Genomic DNA, 19290 nt, shown 5'->3' with positions numbered 1-19290 from the left:
ATTCACAAAATTCAATGTAACCACTATGTCAGCTCAGATTTGGTGAATCTTCATCATTTAAAATAATGCAATAGCTCAACACTATTGAAATAGTGGTGCTCAACACATATTGTGTTACTCGGCACCCACTGTATTTTTTTTGATGCTCAGCACTTGAAGATCACTCGGTACCAACTAAGAATTTTCTAATGCTTGACACCTAATCTTCACTCGATGCCTAAAGATCACTCAGCACACACTAGAATTTCATGTTACTCAGCTCCTACTGAGAATTTTCTCAAATTCAACTAACTTGCTCGGCATGCACTAAAGATCTTAGTTTAAGCTTTGCAGACCACCTTGTTACAACTTCTTCGTCCAATGTTTCTAAGTGTGACCAACGTTTGTATCCTTGAGTATGTTATAATTACATCATTTAAGCATTGTCTTAACTAATCCTTGCACTTCATTACAATGTCATAACTCAACCTTTCCCTTAGGTGTTCTTGTTATATCTTGTTGATCAAATCCTCTTCATCAATCAACTAAGTGATAGTACTTGGATCTTATAAGAAAATATCATCCCTACAAATAGCAAGTTTGACATCAACAACAAAACAATGATTAAAAACATTCTTTTACAACAATATCCCTCTTTGATATTCAACAATGAGCTTTTCAATTATATTTCCAACAATCTTCCTCTTTGGCATTCATGGCAAACCAAACTGATCAACCATCAGACTCAACTATTCAACCACAAGCTTTATCAAGTTAGAATAGTAAGTCAAATGCCAAATTGAAATTCACATTTCCTTCTACTATTATAATTGCTTCATTTCAGCTTCTCCCTCTTTGCTATTGTATCCTTGTTGTTAGTCTTTCTCCCTCTATATTGCTCATCTTCTGCTATTTTGATCAACCTCTAATTATTTCTATCAATTTCTCCCTCTTGATCCTTCTCATGTTGATTAGTTTCAAACATCTTCTCCCTCTCTGATAATAATGCCAAAGACATATTAGCATCTTAATATACAATTGTAGCTTTTGCAATTTCATTCAATATCTCCCTCTGTCACCTTGCTTGTTATTAATTTAGAACTTCAACATATCAACTACTTTAGGCATGAATCCCAAAGTAAGCATCCTCTGCATCAATGTGTAAAATCTTCAACATTCAGCTCATTTGATGTAGGGCATACTTGCTTTTGCTTCAAACAGATTTGGATAGGGGTATCACCCATAACTTACTTCTAAGATACTCAAAAGCATCTTTAGGTAGTGCTTTTGTGAATATATCAACAATATGTTCCTTTGAGTTAACATATTCTATCTTGACTTGTTCGTCTTCCACCAACTCTCTTACATAGTGATACTTGATTGCAATACACTTGGTTTTAGCATGCATTACTAGATTCTTTGATATATTGATAGCACTTGTATTATCATAACAAAGTATCATAGGCCCAATTACTTCTTCCTTCATACCTTGTAAAAAATAATTGATCCATACAATATTGGTGCAATTTATAGCAGCAGCCACATATTCAACTTCAGCAATGGACTATGACATGCAACTTTTCTTTTTACAGGTCCATGTAATCAACCTTTTTCCAAAGAAAAGTGCTCCTCCACTGGTGCTTTTTCTATCATCAATGTTACATATCCAATCTGCATTTTAGTGTAGGCTCTAAGTTCAAATTTCTTACTCCTTTTGTAGTACAAACCAAAGTCATCAGTTCCTTTCACGTATCTCAGTATTCTCTTTACTGCCATTAAGTGATTTTCACTTGGATTTGCAGAAAATCTTACTACTATTCCAACAACTAATGCAATGTCTAGTCTACTAGGTACAACATATTGCAGCTTTCCAATCATTGACCTATACAATGTCTGATTTACTTCAGCAGACTCATCATTCTTGCATAGCTTATAGCTCATTGCCATTGGTGTGCTAACTAGTTTTCATTCTTCTAACCCAAATGTTTTGAGTACCTCCTTGATGTATTTAGATTGGGTCACAAATATTCCATGCTTCAATTGATGTACTTGTAATCCAAAAAAGAATTTGATTTCTCCAAACATTGACATCTCAAATTCATGCTTCATTTGACCAACAAAATCTTTGCAAAGAACATCTTTTCCTCCAAATATTATGTCATCAACAAATATTTCTAATATCAAAATGTCTTTACCTTATTTAGCTTTGATGTACAAGTTGTTGTTGTCATCTATTCTCTCAAATCCTATCTTCACAAGATATTTGTTGTTTGCTTCAATCCATAAAGTGCTTTGTGCATTTTACAGACCATGTCCTTGTTCTTCTCATCTACAAATCCCTCTAGTTGTTCTATGTAAACTTCCTCTTCTACTTTATTATTCAAAAAAGAAGACTTCACATCCATTTGGTACACTTTGAAACCTTTATATGCAACATATGCAAGTAATTTTCTTACTCCTATTCTTGAAACAAGGGCAAATGTTTCCCCATAATCCAATCCTTCTTCTTATGCATAGTCTTTGCAAACTAGTCTTGCTTTATTTCTTGTTATCTCACCTTTCTCATCAAGTTTGTTTTTGAATACCCATTTGGTTCCAATCACATTATTATCAATTGGTCGAGGAACTAGAGACCATGTTTTCTTCTTTTCATTTTGATCTATCTCTTCCTCCATGGCTTTATACCAGTCATCATCTTGTAGTGCATCTTTCACTATTTTAGCTTCAACCTTTCTCAGTAGACATGATTCATTCTTGAGCCTATTTCTTGTCATTGGTCTGGCATCCTTATCACTAATGATTTGATTTATAGGGTGATGTCTTCTCACATACTTGGCTAATCTTGGTTCTTACCTTCTTTCCATGTTTGAATCTTTAGCTTCAGAGTCATTTTGTTCTTCTTCATCAAGCATTACATCATTCCTTTCATGTGTACTATTTTCAAAGTTAGAATGTGCATTTTCTACATTCTGTAGCTTGGCTTCTGAATGGAGCTTGGCATTCATAGGGTAAGACTCAATAGATATTGAAGTTTGTTGTTGATTCCAAACTTGATTACATTGTCTCCAATTGTCATTCTTTCATATAAGTATACAAAAGATCTATAATCCTCTATTTTCTTTGACTCATCAACTTGAACTTCTGCATGCTCATCAAAATTTGCATTTACACTCTCCACAATCTCGTTAGTGTTAGTCTTCAAACACTTATATGCTTTACTTCTAGTGGAGTATGTAAGGAATATGCCTTCATCACTCTTTGCATCAAACTTTCCATTTCTAGTATTTTTAAGAATAAAACATTTACAACCAAACACTTTGAAATGTTTAACATTGGGTGAGTGACCATACTACAATTCAAAAGGTGTTGCATTTGTACCTTTCTTGACTTGAACTCTATTCAGTGTGTAGACTGTAGTACTTAAAGCTTCTCTCCAATACTTTAGTGCAACATTTTTCTCCATCATCAAGGTTTTAGCACAGTTAATCACTAATCTATTCCTCCTTTCAGCAATATCATTCTACGGTGGAGTTCTTGGTGCTGATGTTTTTCTTTTGATGCCTTTGTCATTGCAAAGTATTTCAAATTCTTTTGATGTCAACTCACCTCCTCTGTCTAACCTTAGGCATCTTAGGTTCTTTCCTATTTCCTTCTCAACTCTGGCCACATACCACTTGAACATTTGAAATGCATCAAGTTTTTGCTTCAAGAATATAGTAGTCATCATCCTAAAAGAGTCATCTACAAATAACATTATGTATCTGTCTCCTAGCTAGCTTTGCACTTCTATTGGACCACATAAGTCTGTATGGACTAACTCTAGTACTTCACTAGAAGTATATGTTTTGCTTTGGAAACTAGACTTAGTCATCTTTCCTAGTTGACATTGTTTACACATTATATTTTTAGGTTTCTTCAACTTGGGAATCCCTTTGACCTTCTTCTTCTTGCTGATGCTAATCAGATTATCAAAGTTAACAAGACACAACCTTTTATGCCACAACCACACATCATCAAGTCTAACAAAAAGACATGTTGCATCTTCCATATCTAGGTAAAATAGATTACGCCTAGTTTGTTCACCTTTTCCTATCAGATTTTCATCAATGTCATAGATCTTAGTAGTTTTGTTTCCGACTTCAAATTTGCAACCTACATTGCCTAACTATGATACACTCAACAAGTTGTAGTTCAATCCTTCAACATAGTATACATTGTCACATGAAATTTTCTCTATAATATTAATAGAACCATTACCAAATCTAACACTATTTTCATCATATTGAGTCAAGATAATGAACTTACTTTTATCTCCTATCATGTGATGTGAGCATCCACTATCTATGATCCACTTGTCATTCTTATTCACACAGGTAACCAATGTTGTTGCTCCATATTATTCTTTATCTAATTCATCCCTCATGGCTACATAGACTACTTCATCATCATTCTCATCAGAATATTCTTCAACAATATAACATCTCTTGCCTTTCTCTTTGTAATGTTTGCTATCATCTTCTCTATTGTTCCTATACTTGTTTCCTTCTTTGTAGCTCTTCTTCTGTGTACATCTTGTTGTAATATGACCTACTTCATTGCAATTGAAACATATGCTAGAGAGCTTACCTTTGAATTTACCTTTGCCTCTATTGAATCTCCTAGCCATTAGTGCTTCTAACTGTTCCACATCTTCCTCATCTATGCTACTATCACTGGATGCATGTTTTCCTTTTCTTCTTTTATTTTTTGATGTGTCCTCCTTAGTGTCTTTTATTGTCATCTTGGCCTTGAAAAAGGATTCAAGGTTCTTAGGTCTATAGTTATCAAAATTGGATAGCTCAAATGCAGTAAGTCTTCGCACTATTCCTTCAAAGGTGAGTGTGTTCCCTTGTACACACCTTAGTTCTTGTATTGCTAAAACTCTAATAACATAGATAGGGAGCAAAGTTCTCAAGTATTTGCTAATGGTCATTTCTTCTTCCAATTGACCACCTACACTCCTTATTGCACTTAACACTTCTTTCATTCTTGTAGCATACTGGGCAACATTTTCACCTTCCTCCATTTTCATGTCATCAAACTTTCCTCTTAGGCTTTCTCTTTATGCTCTCTAGACATTCTGATCTCCTCCATAGATTTCTTATAAGGTTTTCCACATTTTGAATGTAGTGTCACAATATTTGATGTCATCATATTTTGCATAGTTAAGTGCAGAGGCAATTTGTAGAATTTATGTATTGTGCTCCTTTTTGTTCAAATCATCTATAGTAAGAGGTCATACTAGAATTACATGTTCTATTCCAATTGAAGTTTGTGCATAGTTACCTATTGATCCAAGGTGCAATTTCATCAAACTCTACCATGCAGCAAAGTTGTCTTTGTTGAGCTTGGGAACTTCTTTCTTGGACATCTTAATCTTCCTGCTTCTAGTACCTTGAACTTAAATCAACAGATGACTCTGATACCAATTGTTAGAATTGCTTTAGAATAATTGTGAGGTGGGGTGAATCAATTATTCAAAGTCCAGATGTCCTATTCAAACTTTTCATTAAGTGTAGTGAGCCCATTCAACCATTCATTCATCCAAGTTTTAACCTTTCTAATCAGCAAGTCACTATAAATCAACATGCAAGCATAACACATAAGAAATCAACACATGACATAGTAATTTATGTGGAAACCCAATTTGGGAAAAACCACCAATAACATGCTACTCAATTCTCACTCTTTTAAAGTGATACGCTATGAAATCCCTACCCTATTAAAGGCTTACAAAACACTATTAAATGTGACCTTGTTAGAGGATTTAACCACCCTATTAGAAGTGGGCCTGGTTAAAGGACCTTAGAACATTCACTTGGAATGTCACCCTATTAAAGGATTTACAAATGGCTATCAAACCAACCTAAGTCCATAGGATTTCCATATCTAATACTGCTAGAGAGTATTAGAAAATCTTAACCTAACTACAACATACAATTTATCTTGTAGATTTTAAATCACTTTTCAGCTCATACCCTTGCCTAGCCTTCAATCTCTACAACTCTGGCAACTTTCCCTACTTTCAAGCTTAGTCCTCTTGAGTCTCCATGCTTAATGTACAAGTGCAATCATCTCTTTATGACCACTCATAGAAGTAGAGCCTTTGTGCTCTTCCTTCTCCTAGATGTCTTCCCCTTGACACCCTTCTAACTAGTTCGCACATTTCGCTCTTTAGTAGCAACAGTATCAACAACTCTTTGCTTATTGGTCTATGATTCCTTAAATAGAAGTCTTGGAGTTCCTTTTTCTACTCAATTCATCTAACTTGCTTGACACTCGCTAAAGATCTTAGTTTAAGCTTTGCATACCACCTTGTTACAACTTCTTCCTCCAATGTTTCTAAGTGTGACCAACCTTTGTATCCTTGAGTATGTTATCAATACATCATTTAACCATTGTCTTAACTGATCCTTGCACTTGATTACAACATCATAACTCAACCTTTCCCTTAGGTGTTCTTGTTACATCTTGTTGATCAAATCCTCTTCGTTAATCAACTAGGTGATAGTACTTGGATCTTATAAAAAAATATCATCCCTACAAATAGTAGGTTTGACATCAATCATAAAAAAATGATTTAAAATATTCTTTTACAATAATCTCCCTCTTTGATCTTCAACAATGATCTTTTCAATCAAATTTCTAATGTTGACGCTATCTCAGGCTGATTATGTGGAGAAGGTGTTGCAATATTTCTCTATGAAGAATGCTAAAGCTGTCAGCACACCTTTACCTGGTCATTTGAATTTGACTAAGGAGATGTGTCCTAAGACACAAGAAGAGGAGGATAAGATTTCCAAGGTACCCTATGCTTTAGTTTTAGGAAGCTTGATGTATGCCATGGTATGTACTAGGCCAGATATTGCACATGAAGTGGGAGTTATTAGTAGGTATATGAGTCATCCTAGAATTGAGCATTGGAATGTAGTCAAATGGATTTTCAGATATTTGAGAGGAACATCAAATAAGTGTTTACACTTTGGGGGCTCTACTACTAATTTACATGGTAATGTGGACTCAGATTTGGCAAGGTATATTGATACCATGCGAAGTACTACAAGTTATGTCTTTACTATTGGTGGGGCAGCTATGAGCTATGTTTCTAGATTATAGAAGATTAATGCTTTATCCACTATATAGGTAGAGTATGTTGCTGCTATAGAGGCAACCAAGGAGATGATATGGATTCAATTATTCTTGGAAGAATTGGGACATCTTGAGAAGGATAATTATTTGTTCATAGATAGTCAGAGTGCCATTCATCTTGCAAAGAATTCAGCTCTACATTCAAAGACCAAACACATATAGTTGTGGTACCATTTCATTCGGTCAGTTTTGGAGCATGGACAGTTAAAGCTAGAGAAAATACATACAAATGATAATCCAATAGATATGTTGACAAAGGTAGTAACAAGGGAGAAGTTGAACTCCTCTTCAACTTTGGTTGGTCTTCTAGACTAAACATGAATAAAATCACAATAGATTACAAGGTGGTTTGATCCAGTGGGAGCCTCATGGAGTAGTGACATAGCTACAAGATCAATCTCCGAGTGGGAGATTATTGTTTAGTGTGGAGCTTGCTTAGTCCCCAAGTGGAAGATTGTTAGATTTTGGTCGGCATATGGCTGACATGTCCTAACCCTAAAGTGACATAAAATTATTTCTATAAAAGGGCTTAGGGTTAGGAATTTTCATTAAGTTGTGATGTGAAATTGGTTCTTGTGGCAGTATTGAGCTGTAAGGGATTACAGATTGTAACAAGGTTATAATCATTGGATCATAATAATATTGGACTTGTTGTTTGGTGGAAATAGTCCAAGGATTGGGTGAACCACAATAAATCTTGGTGCTTGTGTTCTTTTCTATGTGATCTATTATTTTCTATTATTGGTTATATTTGCATGTAATTGTTATTTTCTATTTTTGGTTTAATTCTAACATCACTCTCTATCCTCTCCCATCTCCTACTCTCTCTCTCCCCTGCCACTCCCTACTCTCTCTATATCACACACTCCCACCCCCTATCTCTCAGGCTACTCTCTCTCCCATCCCCTACTCTCTCTCTCTCTCTCTCTCTCTCTCTCTCTCTCTCTCTCTCTCTCTCCCTCTCCCTCTCCCTTTCACATCCCCTACTCTCTCTCTCTCTCACTCTTCCTCTCCCACTACCTACTCTCTCTTTCTCCCTCTCCCATAGCCTACTCTCTCACCCTCTCTCCTCTCTCATCCCCTACTCTCTAGATCTCTCACACACACTCCCAGCCCCCCTCTCTCCCCCTCTCCCACTCCCTCTCCCACTACCTACTATCTCTCTCTCTCAAGTTATCTCTCTCCCTCTCTAATCTCTCTCTCTCCCATCCCCTAATCTTACTCTCTTTGTCCCATCCCCAAATTTTTCTCACACTCTCTCTCATCCCCTACTCTCTCTCACACTATCTCCCATCCTTTTACTCTATCTCTCCCATCCTATACTCTCTCTCTCTCTCTTTGCCACCCCCTACTCTCTCTCACACTCTCACACTCTCTCCCTTCCCCTAATCTCTCTCTTTCATAGACACACACACTCTTATCTTCCCTCTCTCTTCTCTCTCATCCCCCACTCTCTAGATTTATCACACACACTCCAATCCCCCCTATGTCTCTCCCTCTCCCACTCCCTCTCCCACTGCCTACTATCTCTCTCTCAAGTTCTCTCTTCCTCTCTACTCTCTCTCCCATCCGTTACTCTAACTCTCTCTCCCATCCCTATTCTCTCTCACACTCTCTCCCATCCCCTACTCTCACTCTCTCTCTCTGCCATCCTATATGAGATCTCTACCAACACCTACTCTCTCTCTCACTCTCACACTCTCTCCCATCCCCTACTCTCTCTCTCTTACACACATTCCCATTCCCCCTCTCTCTCCCTCTCCCACTCCCTCTCCCACTACCTACTCTCTATCCCCCATCCCTTACTCTCTCTCCCCTCTCCCATCCCCTACTCTCTCTCTTTCATATACACACACACTCCCATCCCCCCTCTCTCTCTCCTCTCCCATCCCCTACTCTCTAGATTTGTCACATACACTCCCATCCCCCCTCTCTCTCTCCCTCTCCCACTCCCCTTACACTACCTACTATCTCTCTCTCTCTCCCTCTCTACTTTCTCTCTCCCATCCCCTACTCTCACTCTCACTCTTCCATCCCCTACTCTCTCCCATCCCCGACTCTCACTTTCTCTTCCTCCCATCCTGTATGAGCTCTCTTTGTCACCCCCTACTCTCTCTCACACTCTCTCCCATCCCCTACTCTATCTCTCTTACACCATTCCCATTCCCCATATCTCTCTCCCACTCCCTCTCCAATTTCCTACTCTCTCCCATCCCCTACCCTATCTCTCTTACACACACTCACATTCCCCCTCTCTCTCCCTCACACTCCCTCTCCCACTACCTATTGTCTCTCTCTCACTCTCTCTCACTCTCTACTCTCTCTCTCCCATCCCCTACTCTTTCTCTTACACACACTCCCATCCTCCCTCTCTCTCCCTCCCACTCCCTCTCCCACCACCTATTCTCTTTCTCTCTCCCATCCCCTACTCTCTCTATCTCTCTCTCCCCTCACCCATTTCCTACTCTCTCTTTTTCATACACACACACCCATCCCCCCTCTCTCTCGTCTCCCATCTCCTAATTTGTCTCTCACTCACTCTCCCACTCCCACTCTATCTCCCACCAGCTACTCTCTCTCACACTCACACTCTCACTCTCTCTCTCTCACTCTCACTCTCTCCCTCTCTAATCTCTCTCTGTCACCCCCTATTCTCTCCCATCCCCTACTCTCTCTCTCTCTCTTACACACATTTGCATCCCCCCTCTCTCTCCCTCTCCCACTCCCTCTCCCATCAACTACTGTCTCTCCCATCCCCTACTCTCTCTCAAGCTACTCTCCCTCCCCCTTCTCCCATTCCCTACCCTCTCTCTCTTTCACACACATGCACTCCTATCATCATCTTTCTTGCTCTCCCTCTCCCACTCCGTCTCCCAACACCTACTCTCTCTCCCCCATCCCCTACTCTCAATCTCTCTCTCCCATCCAATGCTCTCTCTCCCCCCATCCCCCACTCTCAATCTCTCTCTCCCACCTTGTACTCTCTCTGCTACCCCTACTCTCTCTCTCACTTCCTCTCTCTCCCATCCCCTACTCTCTCTCTCTCTCTCTCTCTCTCTCTCTCTCTCTCTCTCTCTCTCTCTCTCACACACACACACACACACACACACACACACACACACATTCCTATTCCCCCCTCTCTTTCTCCCACTCCCTCTCCCACCACCAACTCTCTCTCTCTCCCATCCCATACTCTCTCTCCCCTCTCTCATCTCCTACTCTCTCTCTTTCACACACACCACACACTTCTATCCCCCTCTCTCTCTCTCCTCTCTCATCCCCTACTCTCTAGATATCTCACATACACTCCCATCCCTCCCTCTTCTACCACCTACTATCTCTCTCTCACTCTCTCCCTCTCTACTCTCTCTCCCTCATCATCTGCTCTCTCTCTCCCCTCTCCCATCTCCTACTTTCTCTCTCTGCCACCCCTACTCTCTCACACACACTCACATCCTCCTCTCTCTCCCTCCCTTTCTCCCTCTCCCACTACCTAATCTTTCTTTTCCATCCCCTACTCTCAATCTCTCTCTTCCATCCTATACTCTCTCTACCACCCCTACTCACTCTCTCACACTTCCTCTCTCTCTCATCCCCTACTCCCAATCTCTCTCCCCTATCTCACACTCTCTCTTTACCACCCCTACTCTCTCTCACACTTCCTCTCTCCCTCATCCTATACTCTCTCTCTACCACCCCTACTCTCTCTCTTCTCTCCCATCCCCTACTTTCTCTCTCTCTCTCTCTCTCTCTCTCTCTCTCTCTCTCTCTCTCACACACACACACACACACACACACACACACACACACACAGCCATTCCCCCCCCCCCCACTCTTTCTCTTGCTCTTTCTTTGCATCTCTTCTTCCTTCTCTATGCAATATTTAGGTCTCATATAGTGTGTGCACACTATAGTGCACATGCGCTATTGAGACCCAAATTCAAAAGCTTAAAATAGTGTGTGCTCACTATAGTGCACACCCGCAATAGGGCATATGCGATATTCAAAGCTTTGCATTAAAACCAAGCCTAAGGCTTGGTTTTGCCTTGGAGATCCAACCCAAAGGTTTGGAGTTTATAAATAGGTCTGAGATGTATTTTGCTGCAAAAATACAAAAAATGATTGATTTTTCTTGTGTGCTCTCCTTCAAGATTCCTCATGGTTGGGCATCGATAAGATCAGGTTACATGACATTATAGGTCTCTGTGTTAGCTATATAACCATATAATTTATTTTTAATTTGAACTATTTCAAGACTTTCATATATAATTTCTTTTGAATGTATGTCTATCTTTTATCAAAAACCACCACGTACTAATTGGGTTGTAGATTTTAGCTCATTCATCAAATTTCATAACAACTTAGTTTTTTAGAAACTAGACTCCATTCTACATACTTTGAAAAAAAAAATGATTTTAGATTAGTCTTCAATTATTTCTAGGGGGAGCACACAAATATTTCATATTTTTGGGATGTGTCCAATTAAAAAATTCATTAAAAAAATACACATTATAAAATTACCCAAAAAATCTAGGATAAACTACATAGTGTTAAGTAACTTTTGACTAGAGCGATTAAAGAATTTCAAAAAATAAGTTAAAATTTTAGGGGGGTCACACTTTGTACTATTTTATGTTTTTTTTGGAATAAACAACACCACTTTCTATGGCCCCCTTTTTTTGAGGACCTAAAACTAAACCATTTTGTAAAAAATTAGTAGTTTAGAAACTAGATTCAAAGGACTATGACTTTTGTTTTGGTCATATCTTAAAATTTTGTGTGTAACTATCTTCAAATTCTTGTTGAAGTTCAGAAATTGCTAATTTTAGGAAAAATGTGTCCACTTATATCCCCCCCTTTTGGCACCATAACTTGGTGCACTTACCCTTATATTGATCAATACATTTCAGTAGCACTCCTTCAAAGTTCCTGCACCATAAGGTGTTTCTAACAATAATGTACCTAATGGCCTATAACTTTATGGTTATTTTCTCATTATTTGTTAAATGGGATGGATCCTACATGTGATGCAAGTAGTATATGACATTGGTGTACCATTCATAATGATGCATATGTGCATTGGTTTTGTGTAATCAGTGGTCCTAAGGATTGGAGCATTTATTTTAAGTTGTTTTAATGTCTTCAAAGGTTTTTGAAGGTTCACTATCCTAATTGATAGCAACTCCCTTCTTAAGCATCTTAGATATAGGTCTACTATTTTCAGAAAAAATTGTAACAAATCTTTTCAAAAAGTTTACTTGGCCAAAGAATGATTATATTCCTTTTACATTCTCTGGCTTAGCAACGTTATCAATCCTTTGGCACTATATTTCATAACAATCTCCCTTCTATTACTCCAAATGTACACTTCTTTTGGTTTAGTGATACTCCATATTCCAAGGCTTTAATGAAAATCCTTTCTAGATGTTTACAATGGACCTCATCCTTCTTGAAATATGATGTGAGGTCATCTTGATACACTACCATAAATTTGTTAATATAATCATGAAAAGCAACACCTGTTGCACTCTAAAAATTTGCCCTTGCATTAATTAACCAAAATGGAATTCTCACATATACATAAGTACCCCATGGACTTGTAAATGTTGTCTTAAATTGTTCCTTTTTCATTTACAAGGACCTAATTGTAGCCTGAGAAACCATCCATCATAGACATCAATTCAAAACAAGTTACTTGTTGTACCATAACTTCCATGTTTGGTAAACCATAATTGTATTTGAAAGAAGCAATGTTCAAGTTCCTAAAGTCTACACATAGCCATATGTCTCCATGCTTCTTTTTTATGAGTACCAAATTTGATACCCAAGTGGAATACCTAATTGGTTTTATTATTCCCCCTCCCTTAGCTTCATTAATTCTTCTTGCATTTTAGGAGCTAAGGTGGGATATTCTAGTTTTTTCTTTTGTCTAAAAGGTTTAACATTTTGTTTGAGTGGTATGATATGCTGGAATAAATCTTCTCTATAGGCCTTAAGTCCATCATAAGAACATGAAAAAACATGTCTATACTTTCTTAGAAAATTAATCAAAAGCTTTATGATTTCAACTAATAGGTTTTGACCAATATAAACTTTCTTTGGGCTTCAAAAGTGCCAAGGTTTATCTCTTCCAGTTCTTGGGGTTTGTGATCTCTAATTCTAGACTTCACCCTAACTTGGTTATCAAACATGTTTTTCAAAACCACTAACCCTTTAGGTATTTTATTGGCTTACAATTGTAAAATTTCTTAGCCAGAAATTGTCTCCTTGCCATCTATTTTTTCAATTAAGGCACTGTAATCTAACTCTTGGCTATGGTATTTATCTTCACTTGATAAGAAATTTAAAATATCTCTATCATCTTCAAATACTATCCAATGTTCTATATTTTTATGTATTGAGGGCCAATTTTGTACCTCAATTTGTCAGATTCTAGCAAATGATACATCCTTTGGATTAATAGCAACATTTGCTAGTAGATTAGCCATATTATTTTGACTCCTCTCTATCCAACAAATACAAAATGCATCAAATAACTCAATTTGATCCCACACAACATTTCTATATTGTTTCAATATTTTTTTCTTGGAGTCATAATTTTCTCTAACCTCAGAACCACTAATTTAGAATCAACTATATGAAAAGTAGCATAAAATTAGTCACATTGTAGACTACTTCCCATAACAACACTCCATTTTCTAGATAGCAACATTACATAATGTGGAGGAATATCAACTATAAGGACTGACATTGTCAATTCTATATCTGGCAATGCAGCTAGTTTGAAAGGTAATGCATTCATAGTAACTATAAAATGTACTTACCTAGCATCCATACCTCTATATCTACCTTGTTTGGTGTCTACTTTCAAGCCTAGGGCTTCCATGACTTTGAAAGGCATAATGGTGTTAGAAGCTCTTAAGTATATCATGCAATTCTTAAAAGTTTTTCCTTTTATAATTAGGTTGAGAAAAAATGGGTCAATATCTTTTAAATAAGCTACAGATGAATCATCTAAGAACATTTAGGGATTTGGGACACAATGCCATTATCTTCAACTACCACTAGGGTTTGTTGTATAACACTCTATTCAGTAATACTCCTATTATTACTTATCCCACCCAACCATGATAAGGCTTTACTATTATTTTTATCAATTCTAAACAATTCAAATAAAGGCACTTTGATAGGTATTTGGGATAACATAGATATCATGTCAATTGGTTCAGAGATAGTAGGTTTTACAAGCATACCTAGAGTTGAAGTTTGTTGGATACCAGGCACAACTATTTGCTTAGTATTATCAAATCCTAACTTCTTCTCTTGCACAATTGTCTTAACTGTTTCATTTGTCTAAATTTGGACCTTTTTTTTAGGCTCCCATTTCTTAACCTTACTATCTTTAATCTTTACTTTTTTTGAATTGTCTTTCTTATTTTCATCCTTCATCTTATGTGTAATATGCTTTATAAAGATACCAGTAGGCTTACTAGTTTCATTACCAACTATCCTTCTTCTCAAATTATAATTACTAGTATGCACTGGAAAGTAGAGGGAAATTCATATTCCACTTAACTAATAAGAATTTTGCAACGTTAGCTTCATTCCAAGCCCATGCTTTCATTTCTCCTCTTACCCTAGGGTCAATGTCATTGTCATGGATAGTGAAGCTTTTAAATCTATACGCATTAGGAGCTCTATAAGTTTGAAAGCTCAACTCGAAAAATATTTGAAACCCTAAAATGATCAATAAGGGAAGGAATGGGAAAACCTAAATCTCCATGCAAATCTACAAAAAATGACTTACAATGGAAATATGAATGTATAATATGGGATCAATAAATTACACAAAATAAATACTTACAATGCTATAGCTTTCAAATCTATAAGGTACACCAAAAAGAAGAAGAAACTATTGAAAAACTCCAAATTCTATAGATAGAAATGAACAAAAATAATTAATCTAATATTAGGAACATTAGCCCCAATAAAAATTGGTTTCTACAACTACAAATGCTATCTACAGAGTACAAAGTTCTACCCACTATCAAGATGAAAATTGAATTATATATTTTTCAGTGAATTGAGTGAAAAGTGAATCACTTCAAAACTCAAGATATTTCTAATATTTTACAAAAAAATATGATTCTACCTGCTAAAAATTTATTTCTATGCATGAATGGTGGGATTAAAGCCATATCTAATCTTGCTCCATTACTAGTATGGGCTCGCCCCATCAAAGAGTCAAAAACTATTCTATATTAAATTGTGGTTTTTCCACTGGTTATGCATGCACATGAAATGTGGACACATTAGTAGCCAGATGTAACTATCTATTGTGGACTATTGTTGTAACTCTTGAAGCTCAACTTTTAGAGATTTTTATCAATGAAAAAAGAAAAGAATGCCCAAATAATTCAGCACAGCCAATCAAAAATTAAGAATTTTAGAGAATAAAACTGATTTTAATAGCGAGTAGTTATGAGACTATATGATATGGGACATATTACATGATTTTCACCATTATCAAGGCTTGCACTATTGTAAAATAGACATCCAAAAAAATTAGTCTCCTACCTAACAGTAGGGACTAATAAATAATATAGTTATAATATGTCTGAATAGTAATTATAAGTATAGTTATATCTTGATGTATTAATACAATTATATTTTATAGTAATCATATAATAATAATAATATTTTAAACATAAGTAATATAATATATTAATAAAATATAATACAATATTAAAATTAACAGTATATTCTACTGATAACACAAATATTAAAATTATTTCTAAAGGACATGACCATTGAGAATATTAGATATTTAATATAAGGGAGAACAAGGAGGGAGAGCATGATGGGTGAACATTTTTCAATTCTTCTAAAAACTACCAAACGTCCAATTTAGAATCATCAACAAATGGTATCGAGGCCTATTCTTGCCATCCTATGCCAAAAAAAATTGTGTGATGATAAACAGATGCTTCTAGCATACACATTCAAAAATAAGAAAATTGTACAAAATGACAAACATCTTACACACTTTCCATATCAGCCAAGTAGATTGGATGAATTTCATTAAAAAAACTCATATCACTTACCATAAAAGTGTTGGTACAACCAATAAGGGCCCATTTGGTTGTTGGAATAGGAATAGGCGAATAGGAATACGTATTTTGGAATACGTATTCTAGAATAGAAAATGGGGCTACGTATTCTTGTTCGCTGTTTGGCTTAGCCAATATTTGATGAGAATTTGTAGACCCCAAAATTTATGTTTTCTTAAATAAAAAAATAGTGGAATAGAAATACATATTCCAATAACACCTATTTGGGTGGAATTGCAAAACCCTATTTTTGGGCCAAAATTGGAATATGTATTCCTATTTTACTTCATATTCCAATTCTATTTTGGTGCATCCAAACAAGGAATTCAAAAATTTTGGAATTTACATATGCCTATTTTGCTTGTATTCTACTCACCAAAGGGGCACTAAAAGAATTCAATGCATTCGTATTTGCTCACGGATTGAACAAATGGATAATGGGGAGTATTGAGTTTAAGTCATGGATTATAGAGTTCAAAGCAGGCTCGCATGAGAATATGTGAAAGAAAAAAATCATCAAACCAAAAATTAAAGGAGATTCATGTAAGCAAATTACATGAATCACTACTAGAAATCAAAACTAAGTCTCTTAACAATTCATTATACCTTAAGATCAGAAAGAAGAGATACTATAATGAATAGAACTAACGAATAAAAGATCTAATCTTTCGATCGATGTCTACTTTAGTTGTGAGCCATCTTACCAAGATTGGACTTGATAGTACAAATGTGATAAAACTACATCATCCAAAATAAACCATTCTCAAATTTCTTTGATCAAAGAAAATAGAAATTGATAAGTCTCTGCATAAGAGTAAGAGAGTAATTGAAATTATTGATATATTGCACATGTTAAGGACAAAGTTGGTAGTAATTTGGAAAAATCACAAGGCAATTATTTGTTAGAATTCTTTAGAATAACTAAGAGGGTGGGTGAATCAGTTATCCAAGGTCCAAATGCCCTATTAATACCTTTTTACTACTTTTAATGAATCCATACACTTTTTATCCATCCAAACTTAAATCAAATATAAGCAAGTTACAATAAATCAATATGCAAAGATAAAACATCCAAGATCAACATGTGACACAATGATTTACGTGGAAACCCAATTTGGGAAAAACCACCAGTAACATGCTACTTGATTCTCACTCTTCTGAAGTGATGCCCTATTAAAAGCTTGCCTTGGTAAAGGCTTACAACACACTGTTAAATGTGACCCTATTAGAGGATTTCACCAAACTGTTAGGAATGGGCCTAGTTAAAAGTCTTTAGAACATTCACTTGGAATGTCACCCTATTAAAGGATTTATCTTATGGCTATTAAGCCAACCTAAGTCCATAGGATTTAAACTTACTGTTAAAATTGCTAAAAAGTAACGATAATGGTCTTTTGATCTGATATAACTTACAACATACTTTGCAGATTTTAGATCACACTTTCAGTTCAATCCTTATGCTTGGCTTCAATCGCTCCAGCTCTAATTGCTTGTCTTCCTCTCAAGCTTTGTCTCCTTAAGTCATCTTACTCATTCTACCAATGCAATCATCCTTGTGGTTGTCTATTCAAACTGAGTTCCTGTGCTTTCTTCTCCTTAGAACCTTCTTTAGTACTTCATGTTTTTATGCTTGACCACCTCTTTCTCTCTCTTTTTCATTAACTTATGTCTTCTTAAATAGAAATTTGATTTGCCTTTACCGCTCAATTCTCCCTCTCTAATTTTAGGGTTTCAAAATGGATTAGGTAGGATACAATGTATCTACCCTATATCTTGTTCTCTTCTAGAAACTTTGCTAGTTGTATCCTTATAAATGTTCTACATGGTGTTCTGTGCCACCAGCTCATCATTCTTATCTTCCTTTTAATTCAAAAATTTCAAGATAACAACCTTGTCGGCTTAGATCTGGCGAATCTTCGATTTCCAAAATAATGCAGCAGCTCGGCATTATTGAGTTACTAGTGCTCGACAACTCTGTGTTACTCGGCATCTATACCTACTCGGCACTTGGTTCTGCTGGGCACTTGATAAACTCTGTGTCACTCAACATTTGAACTTGCTCGGCATCTAAAGTTTACTCGGCATCTAAAGTTTACTCGGCATCTGAAGTTTACTCGGCATTAACTAGGAATTTGCTCGGCTCTTACTAGCTTGCTCGGCTCCTTCTCTCTAATGAACTTAGTTGAACTTTACAAAAGACTTAGCTAAAACCTTAAATCTTTGATATGTTCTAGTGTGCCCATTCTTTTTATCTTATAGTATGTCATCAAATACTTTTTCATCAATGGCTTAGCTGATCCTTGTACTTCATTACAACATCATAACTTCAACCTTTCTCTAGGTGTTCTAGTTACATCTTATTGATTGCCTCCTCCTTAACAATCAACTAATTGATAGTATTTGGATCACTAAAGCAATTATCATTCCTGCAAGTAGCAAGTTTGACATCAATGACAAAACAATGATTGAGGAAATTCTTTACCAGTTCCATATATTATTCCAACAACTTTTCTTATTATCATTTCAATCATTTCCAACATTGTTGATATACTAGAGCGTTAACTACAATCCATAGGTATGGAGGGTCGAGCATCAAAATAATAATAGGGGGTATGAGATAGACATGGAAATATGAATGGATGATGATTGAAAATTTTAATATATAAAATCATTAATTAATATTCCAACAATCATTTATATTGTGGGATTAGCAACCATACATAGTAAAACAATGTTGGTCCTGACCATATATAGTAAAATATGGGTCAATGAGTTTGACTCAAAATCACACAATTAAATTTTGATAGCAATATCACAATGTTTTCCCTATCAACATGAATTCATAACAACATCATGGGATGAGTAGGTTAGGAGAGGATGAAAGGAAAATAAAAAGAAACATTAAAAAATAGATAATAGGACCAATAACAGGGAAAGAACAATGAATTAAAAGGGAGACCTAAAACATAAAAACCAAAAAGTGTAGTGAGAGAATAGAAAAAACAATAAATGA

The sequence above is a fragment of the Cupressus sempervirens genome, chromosome 5 (assembly GCF_028749045.1).
Source record: "Cupressus sempervirens isolate cs-2001-9-10 chromosome 5, ASM2874904v1, whole genome shotgun sequence".
Lineage (NCBI taxonomy): Eukaryota > Viridiplantae > Streptophyta > Pinopsida > Cupressales > Cupressaceae > Cupressus > Cupressus sempervirens.
The sequence above is the reverse complement of the archived record's forward strand: the minus strand, read 5'-3'. Positions refer to the sequence as shown.